The 10769-nt window shown below is 45.5% G+C and overlaps 2 long non-coding RNA genes across 2 annotated transcripts; both read left to right on the top strand.

Annotated features, from left to right (window-relative positions):
• Positions 1–1613: 1613 nt before the first annotated feature.
• LOC122203711 lies at positions 1614–4854 on the top strand. Its single transcript, XR_006195309.1, has 4 exons — positions 1614–1785; positions 2123–2969; positions 3616–3794; positions 4774–4854. It is a non-coding gene; the product is annotated as an uncharacterized LOC122203711 (long non-coding RNA).
• Positions 4855–5981: 1127 nt separating this feature from the next.
• LOC122203713 lies at positions 5982–6793 on the top strand. The gene is made up of 2 exons (XR_006195310.1): positions 5982–6059; positions 6545–6793. It is a non-coding gene; the product is annotated as an uncharacterized LOC122203713 (long non-coding RNA).
• Positions 6794–10769: the final 3976 nt, after the last annotated feature.

Here is a 10769-nt window from a genome sequence, read left to right as displayed (position 1 = left end):
GTCTCTTTTGGTCCCTCTGTTCTTCTTTTCCTTCTTGTGTTTGCATGGATCCAATATTTTTAGTATTGCGTCTTAATTTTGCTATAGGCATTTCAGCCATACTGCTTGCAGAATTTTTCGGAGGAGTTCTAAGGATTGCCATGCACCTTGAACATGCCACAGTCTAACCAGAGGGAATATTCCTCAGAAATGCACAAAAATCCTATGTTCCTAGCAACAGGATTACATTTAGCGTTCTACCCATCCCTTGTGCTGTTGTTTGCTGCAAATATCCATCTATATGTGTTCTCAGTCCCACAACATGATGTGATAACTTGCTTTAAACATTATTTATCTTCAGATAGATTAAGAAATTCACTAAGCTAATTAAGAAAATTAAGAATTAAGAAAAGAAATAGCACAGAGCATGTATGCATGCATACCTGTTTGTCCGTGTATATACATGTATGTATACACACATATATACTGCATGTCTATTCTTACCCACATTTACCATTATGTCTGGCACTCTTCCTTCTTTCCTGAATATCCGGTTTTTGTCAGATGTCATGTCCTTCAGCCCAAGGAGCCACTTTCTTTGTTGTCATGCAAACAAAGTGGTAACAAAGTCTCCACTTTCCATTATCTGAAATGACTTTTTCTCCTCTTCACTTTGAGGGATAGTTTAGCTCGCTATAGAATGCTGGCTAACAGTATTTCCTTCTAGGACTCATTAAATAAGTTACCCTGTCGCCTCCTGGCCTTGTTGCCTTTTCTGCAGCATCAGCTGCCTTCTGGATCATTGTTCTCCAGTATGTCATGCCCCGTTTTCTCCAGCTGCTTCAACTCTTCCCCTCTGTCTTTTGGTTTGAGAAGTTTGGACATGACTTGAATTTTTTTTTAACGTTTATTTATTATTTTTGAGACAGAGAGAGACAGAGCATGAACAGGGAGGGTCAGAGAGAGAGGGAGACACAGAATCCGAAGCAGGCTCCAGGCTCTGAGCTGTCAGCACAGAGCCCAACACGGAGGTCGAACTCAGGGACCTCGAGATCATGACCTGAGCCGAAGTCAGATGCTTAACCGATTGAGCCACCCAGGCGCTCCTTCCTGGACATGACTTGATAGGACTAGGAGCAGTTTTCTTTGATTACCTTGCCTGAGGTCTGTTGAGTTTCTTGGATTTGTAAACCGATGTGCTGACACAAAATCTGAGATGCAAAGTTTCCTGAACTTGTTAGAAGACTGTGACAAATATTTTAGTCTCCCCTCTGTACGTGTGGCTTTGCTTCCAACCATCCTATCTCGTGTTGCCTGCTTTCCGTCCCCCAAGCATGATGCACAAGTTCATGTCTCTCCGCTTCTGCTCGATTTCCACTAGAAATGACCTTTCTCGCCACCCTTTATCAACTTGCTCATGTCCCAGTCGGAAGCCCAGTTCAAACGTCTCCTTATCTGTGACACTCTCCTGCCAAAGCCCCAGCAATGTGTGTGGTGGCTCCTTCTGCCCTCTCAGCACTCTGCACACTCTATTACTACACAGGAAACACATTATTGTAATTGTATTTTTGCACATCTTCTCCCATCTGGGTTTGTCAATGATAAGAATTCTCCCTTCTTCTCCTTACAGCCCTTGTATCCAGCACAGTGCCAAGAGCATCATATGTGTTCGAGAAATGTTTACTGACTAATTGGATGAATACATGAATGAATGAAATGCATTTACTTACAACCATGAAGTAACGTCCCTGAAGCTCTTTGTAAGGAGAAACACAATGACATTTATCCTCAAAGTTTAACACCTGGGTAAGTAACAGTGTTTAGATTTTGATTGAAGATGTACAGGTTCCTAGAAATCTTCAGGGAAAAGCTCTCAGGTACCTCACGGTTTCTGAATGGAGGCCAAGAATGGGTTTTAAATCTGTGATAAGTGTATAAAAGTGGGAGCAATCCTTTTTTATTATATATTACCTCCCCAGTCATTATGAAATCATTTCGTATTCATTGTGATAACACCAATCATTAATGTACTCATTTGGCATTCATATGACTCTCTTATGCACTTTGATAGGAATTCTGTTGTAATTAACCATTAGTTAATGTTAATAGTAATGGATGTTTAAAATAATGTGCTACCAAATAGGGTCATTGACAGCAAAGGGATCAACGTATTCAGGCGCGAGAGGCACGGGGGCAGTCCTTCTCCACCGGGAAAAGTTCCTAAGATGGTCGAATGAAGTTTAAGACACGGTGGACCCTCAACAGGCCTGTTTGTGCTGGGGCCTGAGCCTTGAGAAGACTTGATTTCAATGTGAGAAGGAAACCGTGACAATCTGGCATGTGATTCGGTAGTTTTTCTTCTGGTGTGTATGCAGATGGACTGTGTCCTCAATTATCTATCTCGTATTTGTCTTATTTGCAGTCTGCGTTTCTCTGTTGGGGAGTAAATCTGATTTTCCTAAAGGATTGTTCTGGAGAAGGGATTTGAGCAGAATGTCAAGGTAAAATGCACTTCATCTCCAGATCAAAGAAGCGACGGTCCTATTAAAAACAGTAGCTTGTTAAGGGTGAGTTGATGAGCTGCGTGTTCGACCAGGATCATCGTGCGATGCAAAGTGACCATCACCGCCTGAACTCCCAACTTTATTGGGCTTCCGTGCACTTTTGCGATGTGCTAATGAAGGTGGAGGTTGCTGCTTCCAGAACCTGCAGGGCTTCCTTTCCAACGTGACCCTTGTTGTTACTGACGCCAGCCATCACAGGGCTTGGCATCACAGATACGGGCTTTCAAATGCCCTCTTCCTCCCACTAGCTCTGGTGCCCGACATGACATTCCCTCTCAGGGAATTTCCTTCACCCAGGAAGAAGAGGAAAAGCCCAGCAGAGCTCTAGAAACACGTGGCTCCAGCTCCAGAGGTCTTGGCGTTGTGGTAGATCATGCTGGATCTTGCCCCCTACGAGCCTACACTGGCCTTGGACTCCACACAGAGGTGAGACACAAACTCCCCATGCCCCGGCAGAGGCCAGGAGGGCCTTAGTCCCTAAAGTACCACTTCTGCGGTGTGAGGATGACTTATAAATCTACAAGGCAATGAGATTAGCTCCATCAATAACAAATCCACCTTGCACTCAATAGGCAGATATAAAAGACACAGCAAAGGTAACACATCGACTCCAAATGACACAACTGGGCCACCCATTGATTTCTGGGCCTGAGAAAAAGTTGTCTGGTGTGGAGAAGGTAGAGAAACATTTGAGCACTAAAAAGGAAGGGGGAGAATCACCCCAATAGGGCAAGAGTGATGGACCTGCCCAAACACTGTTCCTCTGCATCAGGATGCAGCATTGCCTTCCTGGGTGACGGCAGTCGGGACAGCTGTGGGCGTGGAAGGTGCCAGAGCGGCTCTGCACAGAAAATTCCTGCCGAAGGAGGGGCACGGTGGCCACAGGACTCTGGGTTTCCAGGCGGAAGCACAGATACAGCTCTGTGTTCCTAGGACAGTGAGCGCGGCCTGGGTCTGGAGAGGGGTGACAGGACCGAGCTGAAAGCAGCTGGGCTTTTGGTGCCCATGCAATCCCGGGACAGGCGGTCTCCAAGGCCCAACTTTCCAACCTTTTGTTTTTCCCACCCTGCAGCAAACTGGCATCTCTTCTCTTTATGGAAGGCCTCCCCTGGACAGGATCCACTGAAGTCTAATCCACACCGGCACAGAAAAACCTAGGACGTTAGAGTTGCACGGGCCTCAGGATGGCCTTGTCCAACCACTGGATTTTACTGATGTGGAAACCGAGGCACCGAGGGAGAAAGCTACCAGGTTGGCAGCATGTTGACTGCGCTTGCCCCTGTGTGGCCCTCGAGGCATCATTTCTGCATCTGTCCCCTCGCCCCCGCTGGCTGCTTCACAAAGCATTTCCAAATCCATAAAGCGGGAAGAATACGGCTGCGATGCTCAGCCAGGGTGTTAAGGGAAGAGACAAAGGAGGTGGTGAACTTTGGCAAGGTCTCAAGGCTGCAGCACGCGCATGGGGAGGGGGTTCCTGGCTGCCATTCCGTTGGGCCAGCCCAGACCTCCCGGCCCCCCAGCACGCTGCCGCACGTCACAGGCTTGGGCCATGCTGTGCTCTGGCCCGATACGTTAGCCGTGAGTGCCCTGGGTTCACCTCCTACTCTGTAACTGGGCGACTGCTCCGGGGCTCCCCCAAGGGCTGCCCTCCTGTGAGCTGAAGCTCTGTCTACACTGTGACCGGGGGCGCCAAAACCACCACAGCCACAAGCCCGCCTGCCACCCAGCGTTTGGCCCTTTAAATCCCATGCAGCAAAAACACTCCCCACTCTATCCACCTTAATCATTAAAGAGGCTCTTCTCGCCTCTACCGTTCCATGTCTATAAAAACCATAAAGTAGAAATCTTTAATTACTCGGAAAGGTCAGGCTTCAAATTGTATATTTAATCTGGATTTAAAGAAGTGTGTTCTATGAAGAGTTATGCTGTGGTGTCCAAACACCTGCTGCTTCCATTTGTCAAGACACACGCGGGCACTCCCAGGCACAGACACACAAATAAGCCAGCTCTGCTCAGCACGGGCTACCTTTCCGTTCAGAACTGAAGTCAGGCGGACGACAGGTGATTCTTCCAGGGAGGAAGCAATTGCACCAAAGGAGGCTATTTCCACCTGCTTTGATTATTAGCTTGGAAAGTGGGGTATTGAGAGATGAGAATTTCTGGGGATCCCGACCTACCCGCCTTGTTCCATCTCCTTCCTTCCTTCTTCCCTTCCTCCTTCCATTTTCAGATAAAAGTCGGCCACACAGTTTCAGGAGGTAGATGAAGACACCAGCCGACAGCAGCGGCTGCCACCTGGGAGGATATCAGGTGGGTGGAAAGCAGCAGGCAGGGTTGGGAGACTGGACCCATATGGGTCACTTATGTCATTTATGTCACTATGACAGGAGCCAGGGCTTGGACTGTTGGACCAGGAGGTGCAGATATGCAAATATTCTCTAGCTTTGAGGACCTAGGGCAACAATTGTGTCCCAGCAGTGATTATGCTAACCAGCTAGTTCTCGGTATGTGTTTGGTTTTGTTTGTTTAATATTTTTTTATTTATTATTTTTGAGAGAGAGAGAGAGAGAGAGCGAGTAAGCACGAGTGGGGGAGGGGCAGAGAGAGAGAGAGACACAGAATCCGAAGCAGGCTCTGGGCTCTGAGCTGTCGGCACAGAGCCCGATGCGGGGCTCGAATTCACCAACCGTGAGATGATAACCTGAGCCGAAGTCAGACACTTAACCAAATGAGTCACCCAGGCGCCCCTGTTTTGTTTTGTTTTAATTTATCTATTTGATTTTGAGAGAGAGAGAGAAAGAGGGAGGGAGGAGGAGACAGAGAGGGAGAGAGAAAGAATCCCAAGCACGCTCTGTACTGTCAGTGCAGAGCCTGGTGCGGGGCTTGAACTCACAAACTGTGAGATCATGACCTGAGCCGAAGTCGGACGCTTAACCAACTGAGCCACCCAGGTGCCCCTTGGTTCCTGGTGTTTAAATAAGATTCTTCCCTAGAAGGAAGACACTTCCTTAGAGAGATAGTTGACATCAGAGTAGGGAAAGAACAAGACGAACTTGGAATCAATTATTGTGCCAGAAGGAATGAAAATGCCCAAATAATGGCAAGGGTATGTCAAAGGGACACGGGAGTAAGCTTGAAAGAGTTACTGCTGACCCAAACTAGAATCGTTAAGGAGTCAAAATTAATAATAATACATGGATTATATCCCGTTGTATAAAATAGTGATCTAAGTGGCCATGTGGATAAATACATGAATAAATGAGGACAAGAAAAAATCTCTTCCTCCTAATAAAAAGTCAACTAATAAATGTGGTATAAAAATGGTGTAATTAGAAAATCACCATTTGGTACCCAACACAGCAATAATTCAGGTGAGAACCATCATTGGGTGTAAACCCAGAGCATGAAACGTGGGTAAAGAAGGGCTTTCCACACCCTCAGGGTACCTCTCCAGAAAATGCTGGGTGGTGACAATGGAGGGCACAAGTGACTTTTCGGCAGAGGAGTTTGGCACGGGTAAGTCAGCAGCAGTGGGAAGAGCTTGCCCCCTGGGCTTCCAGGTAAGATGCAGTGAGGACACAGCACATCACTTCTGTGACATCCCAGCCAAGAGCGTGTGGCCTGGTTCTATCCGTGAGGAAACGTCAGACAAATCCAAAGTGAGGGGTGGCCTACAAAAATAACTAGGCTGTGATCTCCAAAGATGTCAAGGCCGTGGAAGCCAAGGAAACCATCGCATACTGTAGGACTCTACAAGACAACTGGGTGCAAGCCATTGTTGGGGCAGCTGGTGAAGTTCGAAAGGGTCCCCAAGCAACGTGTATACAGACATTCTCTATACCATTCTGGGCACTTCTAGGTAAGCCTGAAAGGATTTACAACAAATAATCAGTTCCTCTAACACAGGCTGACCAGTCTATGAAGAGACTAGTATAGTAAGAATTCTCCCTTTATTTGCTCCCACTCCTGGTAAGCTTGTTCCTGCTGTATTGATTCCACAGAAATATTTTGTTGAAAAATACAATACCATGGAGGGTACTCAGAGCCGGTGAACTGACTTCTGGACTGAAAGCTCTTCCTTTGACTAACAAAAGGGAGCTGAGGTAACCGACAGCTTGATCTCAGCAATAAGTACATGATTTTTGCTTTTCTCGTTCACCACTGGGCATGAAGGAAGGCACTCTCCTTCTCAACGAACATCAATGGCTGCCATTTGCCTACAGAATAAAGTGCATCCTGTCTACCCAGAATCTGAGGCAGTAACATGACTCCTGGCCTTCAGTTAGAGGTTACAGTCTTGCTGGAGCCACCCAGTCACACACTGGCCACCAAGCCATGTGATCTTCATATAAACTTCTCTTACCTGGTGCCTTCGTGAAGCTTCTCCAGTCTCGTGTTTCCTCCCCAGCCGGCCACTATTACTGTCTTCTTTTCACTCCCAGCTCAGTGCTTGTGTTTCTGTTACAACACTTAGGCGGGTCAGTCGGCTCCCATGGTCTGTTCCAGGCACCAGATTATAGGCCCCTGAGAGATGTCTTTCGTGCATGATTCCATGGGCCAAGGTCCTTGTATACGAAAGCTCCTAGTTAAGCAAATACTTTCAGTAGGAATTTATTGAATACCTACTATATCCCGAGAAACACTCATTACAGTTTTCAGAATACAGTAGATGGTAAAATCCTACTGATTCTATCTTTTCATATCTAATAGATTCCATAAAAAAGGACTTTGGTCAAACACTCAAGGAATTATTGACCTCTGAAACAGGGAGTTTTTTAAGTGTTTTAATTTTTTCTACGTTTATTTATTTATTGTGAGAGACACAGAGACAGTGTGAGCGGGGGCGGGGGGTGGGGTGGTGCAGAGAGATGAGAGAGAGAATCCCAAGCAGGCTCTGTGTTGTTAGTCGCAGAACCAGACGCGGGGCTTGAACCCCAAACCGTGAGATCATGATCTGAGCCAAAACCAACAGTCGGACACTTAACCGACTGAGCCACCCGGGTGCCCCAGGGAGGTATTTTCAAACACACACATATACACACACACACTGGATGGGAACCACACAAACTACTACGGTGAATTTTTTTTTATTATTATTAAAGCATTTTGTGTTTTTAGGCAGTTTTAAGTTCACAGCAAAACTGAGAGGAAGTAACTGAGATTTTCCATATACTCCCTCTTCCACACATTCACAGCCTCCCCCACTACCAACGTGCCCACCAGAGTGGTTCATTTGTCACAGCTGATGAACCTACTGATACATTATCTCCCAAAGTCCATAGTTTGCTTTAGGGCTCTCTCCTGGTGTTGTATGTGATATGAGTTTGGACAAATATATATTGGCAGGCATCCACTATTATACTGTCATACAGAGTAATTTCACTGCCCTAAAAATCCTCTGTGCTCTGCCTGTTCATCTCCCCTGCCCCCCAACCCCTGGAAACCGCTGATCTTTTTACTGCCTCCATAGTATTGCCTTTTGCAGATTGTTGTAGAGTTGAATAGCACAGTGTGTAGCCATAGGTGAACTTTTCATTTGAGTAGACCAATAGAACGTCAAATGATTAGTAACAGTCATCACTTGTTTTACTGTTTTTGGGGCACAAAATACTAAAGAAATTGTTCATTTCTGTATGCAGTAAAACCTCGGTTTGTAAGTATAATTCGTTCTGGAAACATGCTTATAATCCAAAGCACTTGTAGATCAAAGAAAATCTCCCCATAAGAAATAATGGAAACTCAGATAATTTGTTCCACAACCGAGAAATATTCATATGAAAATGATCACAATACAATATATAATACAAAGTAACAAAGAAAATACAAAAAAATATAAAGAAAAATAAATTAATTAACCGGAACTTACTTTTGAAAACCTTTGTGGCTGGCGTGAGGGAGACAAGAGAGAGGAGGGTTATTGTGTAGGACAACTTTCCCTATCACTAACCGACTCACTGCTGTCTGTTGGCTCAACAGAATCTTTTTTTGCATGGGGACCATTGTATCTGCTCGCACAGATGTTGACTACAGTGAAGTATTTATAAACTCTTGTCAGGTACTGTATTTAATGGAACTGGCAATAAGACAGCTGAGGAAACGGTCTCTGTCTTCAGGCAGCCTGACCTAGAAGGAAGCAAAACATTCCTAAGCTCACTCTTGTCTGGAAAAGTAAAGGACTGTCCATCGGTGCTTTGAAATGACAAAAAACACACCAGTGCCAGTTGTGGGCACCTTCCAACGTTCTGAAAAATCACTGATTTCTGCCAAACACCGCAGCCTGAGACCGGGCACCTGAGCATGGGAGACGATCACCCACAATCTTGCAGAGAGAGAGAGAGAGAGAGAGAGAGAAACCGTTGGGTCAGTTGTGATCAGATGACGTTTTGTATCACGTACGACTCGTATTGCAAGACAGCTCGTTTATCAGGTTAAAATTTATTAGAAATGTTTGCTCATCTTGAGGAACACTCATAGAACAAGTTATTCACAATCCAAGGTTTTACTGTACTTTAGTGTAGTTATTTCTGTGTATTTTCCAGACTTATTATTAGTAACAAGGAAAGGGAGAGGCAGGAAAGGTGAACTTGGTATTCTAGCCAACCTGGATCACTGATCCCATCTGGCCCCACCAATACATCCTCCTTGGTTTCAGTTCAGTAAGTCAGTATTTAAACACAGCATGATCTCACTTATATAAGGAATCTAAAATAGTTAAACTCAGAAGCAGAAGAGAATTGTGTTTGTTAGGGGCTGAGGGCGTGGAAACAGGGGAGTGTTGGTCGACAGGTACAAAGTTTCAGTTATAGGAGATGAGTAAGTTATGGAGATCTGCTGTACGGCCTACTGCCCATAGGTAACACTACTGGGTGGTATACTTATGATTTGCTGAGGGTAGATCTTACGGTAAATATTCTTATCCTAGAAAAAATGGTAAAAATCATAAGGGCAAGGGAAAATTTTTGGAGGTGATAGGTAGGTTGATGGCATTGACAGTGGTGATGGTTCCACCCATGTGTTATTTCCAAACTTATACATTAAATATGTACAGCCTTTATATGTCAGTCGTACCACCATAAAATGGGTTGCTTTTTCGTGTATCAAGGGCAGAATGTTCAAGAATAACGTACTTGAAGTGTGCCTGCAAATATTTTGGTTGCTGATCGAGGGATAAAGCCATCCCAAAAAAGCGTGCGGGGTTTTTTTTTCCCCTTTTTTATTTGAACACAATACAGTGCCACGAGATATTTCAGCGAAAACAACCTTGGAAATACAGAACACGCTCGCACCAGGAGAAAAACATTTTCTTCTGTGCAAGTAGATTATATCCCTATTCTCCACATTCCAAGCTGCATGAGAAGAGGCAGCATCTTGCGAGCTGCAAATGGCTTCTCCTCAGGGCTCCGGCCAAGACTATCCGGATTTGCCCTTTCAGGATCTAAACACCTTTGACTGGGACACAAGACACATACACCTGGTGCCAAACACATGCACATCCTACAGTAAATGGTATTTAAAAAAAAAAAAAAAAGATTTTTTTGAAGGATTTGTTTGAGATTGAGATGGAGTTTACATCAACGTCATCTATGAAGAGTGGGTTTTCTGTGCAAATGAGCAGCATAAATACTATTTATGTTAAAGGGAATTTCACTAAAAGAAAAAAGAGTCATCAAGCTTTCGGAAACGCATCGTCTTCACACACCATATTGTGACACTGAATTGTAAGGGAAGCAAGGGTGAGAGTTACTGGTAGAGTCTTCGCCGGGCGAGGGGGAGCCTCGCGAGGCCACGCCTCAAGGTGTGCACTTGAAAATACCAAGCCTGCATTTTCTCTAAGACCTTACTCCCTGGGAGTGGTCCACAGGCTGGCAGCATCTGCATTACCTGGGAGCCCCAGAACCCACTCCAGACGCATGAATCACGTCGGCGATGAGCAGCTAGGTAGTTACCAAGCACAAGGAATTTGGAAAAGAATGCTCTATCCTGCATGAGGTTCTGCTCTACTCATTTTTTAAGGTATTTTTTAAGGTTTATTTTTGAGAGAGAAAGAGAGACAGAGCCTGAGCGGGGGAGGGGCAGAGAGTGAGGGAGACAGAATCCGAAGCGGCTCCAGGCTCTGAGCCATCAGCACAGAGCCCGGCGTGGAGGTCGAACTCGCGGACGGCAAAACCAAGACCTGAGCCGAAGTGGGACGCTTAACCACTGAGCCACCCAGGCGCCCCTCTACTC

Source organism: Panthera leo, chromosome D3, assembly GCF_018350215.1.
Source record: "Panthera leo isolate Ple1 chromosome D3, P.leo_Ple1_pat1.1, whole genome shotgun sequence".
NCBI lineage: Eukaryota > Metazoa > Chordata > Mammalia > Carnivora > Felidae > Panthera > Panthera leo.
The sequence above is the reverse complement of the archived record's forward strand: the minus strand, read 5'-3'. Positions and strand labels throughout refer to the sequence as shown.